This window comes from Phalacrocorax aristotelis, chromosome 4, assembly GCF_949628215.1.
Source record: "Phalacrocorax aristotelis chromosome 4, bGulAri2.1, whole genome shotgun sequence".
Taxonomy (NCBI): domain Eukaryota; kingdom Metazoa; phylum Chordata; class Aves; order Suliformes; family Phalacrocoracidae; genus Phalacrocorax; species Phalacrocorax aristotelis.
Genome location: NC_134279.1, coordinates 2080602 through 2093464, shown reverse-complemented (window position 1 = coordinate 2093464; position 12863 = coordinate 2080602). Strand labels below are relative to the sequence as shown.

General features: G+C 49.4%; 1 protein-coding gene across 10 annotated transcripts in view; it reads left to right on the top strand.

Moving 5' to 3' along the window:
• The window catches only part of SLC4A4 (solute carrier family 4 member 4), a 228342-nt gene that overhangs the window by 32777 nt on the left and 182702 nt on the right, over positions 1 to 12863 (top strand). For 2 of the 10 annotated variants that reach the window (XM_075089986.1, XM_075089981.1), the window contains exon 1: positions 9719 to 9884. The exons of the other annotated variants lie outside the window; for them this stretch is intronic. The gene's annotated coding sequence lies outside the window, so the exon portion shown is untranslated. Of the gene's footprint in view, positions 1 to 9718; positions 9885 to 12863 lie in introns of those variants that run through there. 10 annotated transcript variants of the gene reach the window in all.

Below are 12863 nucleotides of genomic sequence, written 5' to 3'. Positions count from 1 at the left end.
CATTTCTGAATGCTTTGGCTTTGGCTGCCACTGGCCTGGTTTGTCCATTGGATTGTGTTAGGGAGGACGTCCCAGAAGCAGATGTTCTGTTTCTGCATCTGTAGTCTTCAAACCACAGTGGGACCCTCACCCTTCTGGGACCTCACTGTAATATATATCCAGTGTCAATACATTTCAGGGGGGGAAAGGGTTGAGCTAATGCTACTTCTAGGGCATAGGTGGCACCTGGAATAGTTGCACAGTAGGCCTAGGAATACCACCGGTGCTTGGGGCATGTGTTAATGCTGTCTCTGCTGCAGTGGAGAAACAAAGGATGTTAGTGCCTCAGGCAGCATTTTCCCCACCAAAAGCAAGGTTGAAAATGAAGACAAAATCATGCCCTGGAAGGCAATTTGTTGCTGCTCCACTGCAGAAAATAGCTTTGTAAGAAAATGCTCTAGTCTCAGAGGAAGACCTGGTAGGTGCCTCGAGGATGTCCTCTCCCTTGGTGGGGAAGGATGGGAGCTTTGAGACGCGACTGTGAGTGTGGGGGGAAAATGCAAGCGAAAAGTTCAAGGCTCCGAGTGATGGAGATATGCCTCGTATGTTTGCATTAATAAAATGATATGTGAGATTCTCCAAAGGAAATATTTTATTCTGGTGTTGTATAAGCATAAAATGAAAGCTTGCCCTTTGACAGCAATACTATTTTCTTAAAATGCTCCACCAGAACATGCTGTCCCTTCACTCTGTCATGCCCTGAGTCACGTAAAGCACACAGAACAGAATGTTGTCTCAAGAAAGTCGTCTCCTGTTGCTATATAAATGTCGAGGTGAAGCCAGAGTTTATTAGTTTTTAAGGCAGAAGATATTGTTTCTGCACATTTTTACTTCATACAGTGCCTTAATTTCTATTAGTCTTTAGCTGATATGCCTTGACTTTATTTTGCTAACTGGAAGCCTGTAGAAACTGAGGCCAAGCGCATCCTTCATCGCTCTCTTGGACGTGGCAGCCTGGTCCCCTGAGCGATTCTTGCAGATGAGTGCTTCTGAGGTGCTTCACAGCCAAGCTCCGCTGCCTGCCCTTACTGTTGCTTGCAGAGCACCAGGCAGTCCTTGCCCTTGAACTTGTGCTCAACGAATTGCCTCCTTCCCATGGAGAGGAGATAGGGATTTGTTCTGATATGGGCTCTTTGCTGCAGCCTCATTTAGGGACCGCTGCTGGAGGTAACCACGAGAGGTATTTAAATAGGTGGTTTCAGCAACAGGTCTTGTGGGTAGATTCCTCCTCAGAGCTGTTCCTCTGAGCTGGCTGGTGTTGCCTTGCGTGAAGCGCACAGCTCGGCTGTTGCTGAACTGGGGAACAACGTTTGGAGTACCTGACAGGGTTGGCCAGGGAAGGTTTTAATTCCTAAAGGTCTTCAGATCCAAAGGTCTTCAGATGGAGTGTTTCCTTTGGGTGATCTCTCTTTGGGCTTCTCTCTTCCTTTGTGATGAATCCCCAAGACCTGGGGCTACTTCTTATCTGCCCGAGCTTGCAGAAGCTGCTGTAGCAGAAGGCTGCTGGGCTGGGAAGAGAGTTGAAAGAGCAGCCAGCTCTCCACGATGCTTTTTCCCTTCTGGCCTCATGGCTTTTGAGCAGTCATCTCGCAGGCAGCGCTGTGTTCTGCTTCCCCTTTCCTTATTCCAGCGTTTCTTGGAACCGTGTTGTGGTGGGAGAAGGGCTCCAGCAGCAGTGCTGCTCCCTCACAGAATGTTGTGATGAGAGAGGGCAGCTCTTGGTAGTGGGTTTGTTGTCAGGATCTTCCCATTGCAAAAATAGTCCCCAGTACCTGAAACTTCCCGTGGGAATGCTGTCGGCAGCAGTAGCGAAGGTGTCACAGCTGCTGGGGCTCAGCCTTTGTTTGACCGAGAGGGACAGGGCAAACCCTTTGCTAATAACGGTTGCGATTGGTTTCTGCTGCGATTGGGCGTAATCTCTGAGTGAAAAAGATCAAAAGCACTTTATGCAGGGTGTCTTTGTTGTTGTTTTTTCTTGGCCTTGTTTTGCCTTGGACAACACATCTATCCAGTTCCACTTTCACTCTGCTGCTTTTTTCCCTAGGACATTTTGCTCTTAAGACTGTCTTCAAGTGGCAAAGACCTTTTGGAGTTGCATGTGCTCCTGGGGAATTGTTGCTTGCTATAAAATAATCTGTTTCTGTTGGAATTACCAAACAAATAATTTAAAAACCATTATGTCCTCAATGCTTTATTTATAGAGAGCAAATTGCTGGCTAAGTATGACCTGCCAATGTTTGTTTTTAGATGTTTTGTTTAGGATATGTTTATATAATAGAGGAGAGAAAGAGCAAGAGATGTGAAAATCCAAAGTAGTCAATGATGATGCCACTGTTGAATTATTTCAGAAGAAAAGCAGATTTTTCTGATGTCCCAGGATAGACAATGAGATAATAATCTGAAGTCCTTCCCAAAAGGGCGGGGTGTGTGTGTGTGTGTGTGGTGTAAAAAAACCAAACCAAACCAACCTTTGGTATAAAGCATTATAAATTGTGTCCTGCATAAAAGTGACCTGGAGTTTAGACATGAAATGACAGAGGGGAAAATATGATCGAGTTACTTCAACTTCATTGCAAGCACCACTCGCTGCTGTGTAGCCTTGTTCTCCGTATCAAAAGAGGCCTCCCCAGAGGGGGTAAAAATAGGCAACGGTTTAGAAGCTAATCAATGGAAACACTCTTGTTCACCGGGAATAGAGAGTCTGTGTTATTGCAGTAGGAAAATGGTTAAAGGCAAAAAGCTGAGATGAACTGAGAAGAAACATTTAGATGAGTATCTGTTGTTTAAATTGGCTGAGTAAGGGGAAAACAATGTTCCTAGAACAATAACCTAACCTGTACTGGAAATCAATTAATGATTAATTGGCTGGAAGCAATCAACATAGATCTCTGTGGACCTCACTATGTAGTTTCCAGTTATGATAGTTTTATAGCTTTTTTCAATATGTAATAGTTCTATAGCTTTTTTCCAATACCTGTCACAAGAGAAGGACACTCAGGTGTATATATGGTTGGATTAGGTAGAGAAGTTGCTAAAGTACCTGTGTTATTGATGCTGCCTTTAAAATGTAGAGGGAGCCATCCATACCTTGACTTCATGGTTGTGGAGATGACAGACGTGTTTATTGAAGGCATCTCCTAGAAATGTTCGCTTTATGGCTTATACCATCAAAAAAGTTTTGTTGTGTTTCATCACATTCAGCCATAAGCAAAGCCTTTCAGATCCCGTGGCGTGGTTCTGGCTGTGTTTGCTTTGTAAAGAGGGCGTTCCCAGCAGGAGGGATTTCACAAGGAAGTTGCCTTTTCCTGTGGCATGCTGTATTTTGGAGCTCCTGCTGCTGCCATTTGGCATCTCCAAAACCCCATGGAGGTTTCTGCAGAACACTTCCACTTGATGGAGGCTGTCAGATATAGGGCACCTTTTGAAGATGACTGTAATATCTGATCTTGGATGTTATCAGCTGGAAAGCTATGAGATTTTAATCCCTTAGATGATAGCTCTAGGCATAGCTATCTCTTGTAAACAATTGCATTGGAAGGAAGGTTCTGTTTCAGAATCGCCTTACCGTGTTCCACCTTTCGGGGGCTTGGCACCCGGCCACGGTTATGTATCCAGCTGGGATTCTTTTTTGCATCAGGTAAAGATGTAGTTTTGAATTAAGAGGATCACAGTGACCTGCTATTCAAGCTACTCTTTCCTGCAGGATATTCGGTGCTCGAGACCATATGCTGTCAATGTAGGAGAGGCAAGGATTCTGTTTTAGAGAAGCAGGGCAGAGTTTGTTTTCCTGATGTACGTTGTCCCCCAGCTCTAATGCCTATCGCTGTCGGCTTGTGGAAGGTATCTTCTACCAGAGCGTAAGAAGGCTTGTTGAGGGGGCTGCTGATTTTTTGTCAGTAAGTTGCAAGTTTTATTATGCTAGTCCTGTTGGTGGACTTGGCCTTATGCTGAGAGTGTGGGAGGTTTCTCCACGTCCCTCCAGTCAGCGATTAAATATTAGAAGCTTTCCTGAGCTGGTGCACAGCGAGAAGGATTTTGATAAAGATGGTGGTTATTACTTTGTAAGGCTTTGGTGCTCAGAAGAATTGGTCTGGACCATAGTAAACGTGCTTTACAGAAGGACTGGAGGGTGTGTTGGCCCATGCCTCTGAGAATTCATTTTTTTGGCCCAGACTGCCAATAGCTGAGGAACGAGGAAGAGAAATAAACTCATCTAACTGACAGCGGGGGGAGAAACTGGGAAAAGAACAAATTCTCCTGATGTAAATGCTGCTTCTCTCATCAGCAGCCCACCCATATCTAGCGTACAGCAGAGAAGGGCTGCCAGTTCTGTACCCCATTTTCATGTAGATATAATCAGTCTTGTGCAAAAGGGGGTGGGCTTCAGCCCTATGAGTTCTCTTCTGTCCTGAGATGTGAAAAAAATCTGTGTCCCTTCTGGCCTGCTCCGGGCATGAACTCGCTCTGAAGCCGAGAAGAGGCCATGTGTCTGAAAGCACAGAAGCGCTGTAGTCGTCTGGGCTGCTCCGTTCCCCGGCCCTCTCCCCTTGATTCATTCTAGAGAGGGTGCATATTTGGTTTTCAGTATCCCAACAGTTGTAGGTGGTGAAAGAGTGTGTTTCGGTATCCCATGCTCTGATGGTTTTTGCGGGTGTATAAACAAACACACTTCTTTTTAACAAAGCCCTGGGTTTTTGGCTCTTTGACCAAAGGCTGGTTTGGCTTCATGCCCTCTAGCACGGAGCAGGACACAGCTTTGGGCATTTGAAACTAGCTTTCTCCGCTGCTTCCCGAGGCCGGGGCGCTTGAGCCGTCCTGCAGAAAGCCCAGCTTGCTTGCTGCAAAGGGGGTACTGGCCACTCACCCTTCTTGGGGACTGGAGCTGGGGTTTGTGCCAGCCCGGCTCTCCCGGGGAGATGTGGGGCTGCTGATTTGGGGGTGCCTGTGGCCGGGTCCCAAGGCGGGGGAGGTTTCCAGCAGAGGGCCCCCGAGCAGCACCGCAGGCTGCCTGCCTGGTACTGCTCTGCTCCTGGCCCCGAGCTGCTCAGGGTCTCCTTGCAGCCTTGCTGTTACCGTATCTGATAGGCACTGCAGTTTTGTGCATGGAGTTGCTCTTGCTGGAAAGGTAAGGGATGTTTCTGCAAGGAAATACAGGTGTTCTATAAAATGCAATCCTAGAAGTAGTAGTTGGGAAGAGGCTGGCAGGTCTTGCTTACAGATCTGTGCAAAGCACTGACTTGTGTTGCTTCCTGGTCAAGTAGAACACAACGCTTCCTTTCATATATTCTGATCTCCAAGTGTTTAACCTCCAACCTTAACTAGAGATCTACCGGAAAAGCTTTTGAGGTGAATATGTGATGCTATCAGAAGTGATCGGCAGTATTGGAACGTACCAGAAGCAACTGACCCAGACCATGAAGTCAGTCCCCATAGCTCTCTTCTATGTGAATGAGGAGGCTATTGTGGCCTATATGGCTATCAAAGTGATCGAGGATTGCTCATTGCTCTCAAGCAGATGTGATGTATTATTAATGGTAAGCACATCAAGCGCACATGGTGAAAAAACCCTTAAGCCTACAGCATTGGATTCTGTCTTACTTCAGCTGCATGTTTTTCAGCACCTTCTGTTTCTCCCTCCTTGGAGAGATGAAAGCGTGAGCCAGTGCAGGGGAAGTCAGCAGGAGTTTGGCAGCTCGCTTCTTTGGGCCCTGCGTGTGGCTTTGCAGTGAGTGGGCAGGCGCTCAGTCAGGGGGCTGAATTAGGGCTCTTACGGAGTCTGAGAAGTCAGCTCCCCGTTGAATGTTGGTTTTGCAACTAACCGAGACAGGGCTATTAGAAAATGCAGAACCTGCTAATCTAGTTTCAAAAGCCAATAGGTTTACTTACACTAGACCTTTAATACCCAGCTGTCAAGTAAGGCTTGCTGAGAGGTTGAGTTCTGTCTAGATTTCCTGGGAAGCGGATGGAAAGGACAGACAAGTCCTGACTCTTGGTGACTTGAACACAAGTAGGGAATACAAATGGGAGAGCTACAGAGTTGTTTTTCATGGTTGCCCTTAGAAATTGGTGCTATTGGACTAATTGAGCTGTAATACCAAGGAATGTAATGCAGGAGTTTGTTCCGTTGAATTCAAGTGCTCGAATGAGCTGCCTACCTGTATCTTTTTAAAACAAAAAAAAACCCTGAAACCTCAGGGTCCTTAGGAATAGCCACGATCGAGGCATGAGTCCTGAAAATATGCGTGATTGATTTTGTTGATGTAAAGAGGATTTCTTGCATGCACAAGTGTGTTCAGGGTCCAGCCTGCTTTTGTAAATGATGACTTGGCACTGACCATTTGTCAACAAAGGAAAAGATACAAAAAGCCTCTTAGACAAGTGTAACTGAGGTCTCTCTGTACTTAGTTCTTTCTGTTGAAACAGTTTTATCCTCTGAAACTTCCTGGCTTAGACGGAGTTACTCCTGACTTAATCCAATGCAAATATTTTATCACTGGGTAGTCTGCACAAAACCCTGGAAATGCAGGAGCTGCCAGTTTCCATCTAGATCAGCATCGTCTCTGACTGACAACGCTGTGGTCAGCATGAGCGGCTTCTGAGGAATCTACCAGAAATGCTGCAAGATATATTTATGGAATAACCTGCCCCCGGGGAAAGTTTTACCCTACCAATTCCACTGAGCATGTGCATGTGTGTATTCTCTGATCTTTACCATCAGAACTTTGGCCATTCTCATTATCTGTACGCATGTCAAACGCTGTCATTGACAATGATACCTTGCGGGGCCTCACAGGGAAAATTGCGTGCTGCACGAGAAGGCAGAGGCATAATTTCTGGGTGTCAGCGGACATTTAGTTGAACGTGGCGTCCTGTTCTGTGCCATTGTTGGAGCAGGCTTTTATTGCCTCAGTCGTGAGCGGGAGGTCGGCTTTAGAGAAGGCCATCGGCACAACTTTTCTTCACAAAGTCTTTCTGTACGGGGCTGAAGGCAGCGGACTTGAAAGGCAGGTTAAGAACAGAGAGCCGAAGACTCCCCAGACAAAACTGTTCCTTCGTCGCCTGCTCTGTGAATGGAAAGTTAGCAGGCTGTAGTCCTGGGTGATGAGCTTATCTCCATTTATTAAACCAAACAGAAAAAATGTTGGAAAGGACTGGGTAATTTTTAAGATGGAATATGGGAGCCAGATCGTAGAAGTAAAGCCTAAAAGGTACAGGTGTACAGTACATTGGACGGGTCGGCTCCAGCTGATGGGGTTTTATTTTGTTGATCACCATGGCAGGATCATTAGGTCATTTTATTTGGGTGTTCCTCTGCACATAGAGTGAACTCATTTTCAAACTTGGCCCAGATAACTGCCTTGGCTCTTGGTTTGAGGACTCCTGGAAATGGTTTTGGTAGGGTTTTAGATCATTCAATGTAGTGATGGTATATTTAAAGACTGACTTAAAATCACGCATCCTTATGTCAAAACTTTTTTTTAGCCAGAAAATTAAATGCATGGGTTGAAGATGACAGCAGGTTAAGTTGCAATGAATGGTGAGGGGATGGAATCGGTATGGGAGTTATTTAGATTTGTTACTAAAATAGCAAGCTAAGAGCCAGCTGCTGAGGGCCGTGCAGGAGGTGCTTTCACTGAGGGATCTAAGCGCTTGGGGAGGATGCGACACCCCCCGTTAGCTGTCTAAGTGGCAAGAAGCAACAGCAATCTTCTGGAGTGGCTAATGTGTCTCCTCTTCGGGAGCTTCCCGGTTCATTTATAACTGGGAGTGAAGGCGAAGGTACAAACTGACTGCAACAGCACTAGGGAGACAAACTGTCGAGAGAGTAGCCCTTGGTTCTGAGCCATCGCCTACGCCTTCGGGAGAGGAGATGATATGTAGTTATTTGGGTTAGGCCTTGAGTGTACCAAGCTTCTCAGCTGATTGAGTGCTTTCCATACGTTAATACAGGCGCTGTCATTAGTTGAAATGAAACATAGCTCCAAGTGATGAACATCATGGCTATGCTGCCAGTGAGCCACTGGAAACCCATTGACTGTTTAACAGCGTTTACTGAAGGAATTTGATTTATTAAAGTCAGCAGAGGAGCTCAAGTCCTGACCAGTTCATGCGCAGACCACAGGTCTGAGGTCTTTCAGGAAAAGATCGGAAAGGCGGTGAGGGGACAGCAGCTGACAGACAGTTACCAGTTTTCAGAGGCTGGGGAAAGTGCAGAGGTGACAAGCAGCAGAAGGGAGAGGGGGAATTCAGCAGGGAGGTGGCTTCTGCTGTGCTTTATCCAGTCTGCGAGTGCTGTGGTGTCTGTTGCTGCTGGTTTTTTGCCTGTCCGATGGGTTACGTATGATTCCCTAATACAGAATTTAAACAGGTGACAAAAGCGGAGCTTGGTAGTTGAGAATTAACTGAAGAGGCAGTTGCTGTGTGGTAATCCTAAACCTTGCTGAAGAAGTGGTTTTTCCTCTGCAGAGCTACAGCCGTCTCCTTTGTTCCCCAGAGGGTCCGTGTCCTTCCCGATGATGGATTGCTGGTCTGCCATGTTATTTGTGAGCAGTTTGCAGAGCCCCCTTGATTAAAGTTATCTTATGGATCTCATAACCCTGGCCTGGGCAGTAACGCTGAGCACAAGAGAGGCAGCTTAGTGAACAAGATGCGGGGTAGCGGTGCTAGTGCTCTCTTCCAGCACCAGGCTGGCAAGAACTTTCTGCAGGGCAGTTAGTGGAAATAGAAGCATGTGCCTGTGAGAGAGGGGGGGAACTAAGGCTGCGCATGTGGGCAGCAAAGGCTGGTTGGTGTTAGGTGAGCCTTGCCCTGCTGGGAGCTCAGGAGGAGCACCAGGAAAGAGATCATTTTCTTGCAAAATGATAATGAACTGACTGATGTTTTCTTTGCTGTTCCTGGTATTTTGCTCTGTAGTATGTGGTTTTGGCCGAGGTGCTACCTCCGTTGTATGTTCTCAGGGGTAGGGTTGCCGCTGTGGGAGCGGGATACGCTCTCCGAAAGCACGCAACCAGCTGTGGTGGGGCATCTGCTGTACCACCCCTTCCTCCATCACTGGGGCAGCGTCCCGCACTCCCCCCGTGGGACGGTGGCCCCCTCACCGGGGCAGGATCCCCCTCTCCCCGGGTGGGATGGTGGCTCCATCGCTGACCCCGGGATCCCCCAGTCCCCGGGTGGAGTGGCGGCTGAGGAGGAGGGGGGGCCGCGGACAGGGGCCGTGGGCAGGCGCTGGTGGGAGGGGGTAGCTGCAGAAGCGGGGCGCGGGGAGCAGCGTCCCCCCGCGTGTCGGCAGAGCGGGCGGCGAGCGGGCCTGGTCCCGCAGGGCAGGGCCCGGCCCGGCCCGGCCGCGCACCACCTGCCCCGGCCGTGCCCGGGCGGCCGGTGCCGAGCCCCGGGGCGGGGCGAACTCGCAACGCCGGCGGCTCCTCCTGCGGCCTCCCCGCCCCGGGGCCCCGTGACGGCGGGCGGGCGAGCGGCGGGGCCGGCCCGGGGAGGGGATGGGCTGGGGTGGGAGCGGGTGGGAGCGGGCGAGGGGACGGCCGAGCCTGCCGGCGGCTTTAAATGCGGGCCGGGGCGGGCGCCGCCAGCAGAGCCGCTCCGCCTCCCCCGCCGCTCGGCCCCGCCGCCGCCGCGCTCCCCGGGCAGACCGGGGCCGCCAGCGGGGAGCCGGCCGGCCGTGAGCGCCGACAGACGGACAGGCGGACAGGTGCCTGTGCGTATCTCCGTAGGCGCGGGTGCGCGGCCATGCCCCGCACGGCGTGCTGAACCCCCCCACCCCACCGCCGGCTGCCCCCGCAGCCCCCGCCCGCCGCCGCGCTGGAGGAGCGCCGCAAGCCCGAGCCCCGCAGGTGAGCGGGGAGCTGGGGGGGGGGGGGGGGGCTGCCCGGGGCCCCGGCCCCCCCGCGGGCACCAGCCCCAGCCGGGACCCCCGGTCGCTCGTAGCCTGCGGGCAGCGAGGCGTGGGCCCGCGGGGAGGCGGGCTTCAACCCCCTCGCCTTCTCCCCTCCGGAGTTTGTCGCTGTGGGTGCCCTCGTCCGGCGCCTCTTACTTGGTGGTAACTTTAAAAATGTTTCGTGGTGTTGGAAAGCTTATTGTTTGGGTTTTTTTTTTTTTAACGTTTTCGATAAATCTTCACTCGAGTCAGCTGTCAGCAGCAGCCGGCTCAAGGAAATGGTATTTCCTCCCGAGTTGCTAGTGTTCCACCTGGTACATGGCCGTATGGGGATATCATCTTAGCTGAGACTTTGCTGCCTGTTTTCCCTTTTGCGAGCTTCCTGCGAAGCACGGCAGCCCAGAGCCGCTCTGCTCCAGAGCAAACGTGGAAATGAGAATTTAATCACCCCTTTGTTCGTGTACCTTTGGTTTAGTTTTTTTTTCTCTTTTGTTTTACGACAACGCTAATTATTAATGGATTTCCCTTTCGTCAGGAGCGCATCCTTTCGGTACCCGCGTTCCAGAGGAGCCGGTGTACTCGAGTGTGCCGAGAGCTTCGTGGCGTTGCGCGGCACGGGGAGAGGTGCCAGGCTCTGGTCCGTCGTTCCCCAGAGCTGCGCCTGGAGTCAGGTTAGGTGCCTAAACAGCAGCGAGGTCAGGCTCCGGGGCAAATCCTAGCAGTACCACCTCCATCGGAGAGCGGCTCCGCGCAGTACGGGTCCTTGCGCTCTTTCGTTTCAGGGAGGTGCAGTTTGCTTTGCTTCCGAATGCGACTTTCTGTTTAGGCTTAGTGGCTTTAATGTTTTGGTTATTCCTGAAATGTACATATTTTCCATTGAAAAAAAAAAACGGGGGGGGGGGGGGGGGGAAGAAACTTGGCTAGCTGGATTTAACAAAACTTGCGGAGTTGCATATTGTGTGTGGGGATAGAACTTGCTACTTCCCAGTTACTGATGTGATTGTTTGCAGAAATATTCCACGTTCTTACTTTGCTTGATAATCAAAAGGAAATTGTGCATTAGGAGCAAGGTACAGACTCCCCCCCCAACAATGCCCCCAACACTTCAGGCTCCCAAACCCCAACTACTTGGGGTTTTTCGTGACAGACTTAATTTTGTCGTAATAGTTTCCACTCGTATGCAGAATGACTAAACAGGATTGTTTGCATCTGAGTGTGCGCTTGTTTGCATGCTTGCATGTGTGTGAACCCATTTGTCACAGCCCGTGTCAGTCCTCCTCTTGCCTGCCATTCAGTGCCGAAGCGAGTGCTGAAAGACCTTTCCGGGGGGCTTCCGTCATGCCAGAAGACCGCAGAGTGCTGTTTTGCAAGGCTTTATTCCAGCTGGTGATTTTACTTCTCAGTAACTTTACCTGCCTGTGAGTGTCAGTATGATCCAAAGGGCGAGCGTCAGTGCGATCTGCAGCGATGCTTTTTCTGTGATTCCCACCCCTGTTAGATAGAGCTGTGAGGTAAACCCAGACTTTTAAGTTTCCAAAACAATATCATGGGAAGGATTTACTTGTAACTTATCCTTCGCTCCTGCTGAGCATGAATTTCACATTTGTAAAAGCATTGCTGGACTGTAAGGAAGAGGGTACCCTAAGCTGTGTTTTTAAGATTTCAAGGGGCTGGCAACTGCAGGGGAATGACCGATAGACCAGGAGGGACTGGCAGCACGGTGTGTTGCTGATGTCCAAAGTTGAAGGTGGGGTGAGAACTGAGTTATGGTTTGTCTTTTTCTTCAGTTAAGGGGAGGAGGGACGAATTTTTCATTTGTGTGCACAGGGCATTCCTAGCAAGGTAACACCCTCTGCACATCCATTCAGCTCCCAGCAAGGTCCGTCAGGTTTTTCTGCAGCTCGTAACTGTGAAGATTTTTCCTTTAAACTTCCATGTTATGAATTTAAACCTTGAATTTCTACTGCAGTCAGAAAACACCCCTGTGTACTGGTGCTGTATTGTGGTTTTCCTCCCAGCAGGTTTTTAAAAGGAGGCCTGCAGAGGAGCTTTCAAAATGCGCTTTCGCAGCCCTTCTGTGGGTGTAGGGCAAATGTTTCAGCTACCGATGTCTTACCTCAATAAGAAAAGGTTGAATTTGTGCACAAAGTGCAGTTCAGAGAACAACATCCTGGTGGGAAGGGAAGATCTGTAACTCCTTTTGTCTTCTGATCTACCTGTTTATCAGAGAGGGCGCCTTCCTCACGCACACAGGCGTTCTTCCAGCAACGCTGGGGAAGCCGTCTGTTTCTGCCCGAAGGATTTTTTTTTTTTTTTTTAACTGTGCTGCCACCTTGAAGACCCATAATAAATAACAAGCTGGAAGGTGTTTTGGGCAAGGTTGTAAAAGGAAATTGCTGTGAGAGAGAGGAAGGAGAAAACCTGTATTTATTTTTCTGCAGCTGAGTCTGTAAGCAGCTTCTTTCCAGTACCGGTTCTCAGGCAGTCACAGGTGCTGTCCTGCTGGAGAGGAGCAATTGCAAGGGCAAGGTGTTGCCTTGATTGAGCAAAGGTACACTGGATGAAATAGATGCTTCAGGAAGGTGGATGCCTGGAAACGCTTAGCCCTGTGGGTGCAGAAAGCGATGCTCCTGTGTGCCTACGTGCCGGCCTGTTAGCGTGGATTTGCTAGTCTTCTGATTTTTATTTCAATTTAATTTTATGTTATTAGATTGTTCTATGCTTCCCTATCAACAATAGCATAGCTTTTACTGGCTTGTGTTTGGATTCCTCCTTATGGGTCGGGAGCACCAGAGGAATTTAGGCTGGGTTTTAAGATGCCTCGTTGAAAAACAGCCTTCACAGGGCTCTAACTCTGGTGCTACGGCATCGGGTCGTTTCCTCTGTGGCGCTGGTAAAAATGACTTCATTGCCTTAGCGAGATAGCATCCTTGTC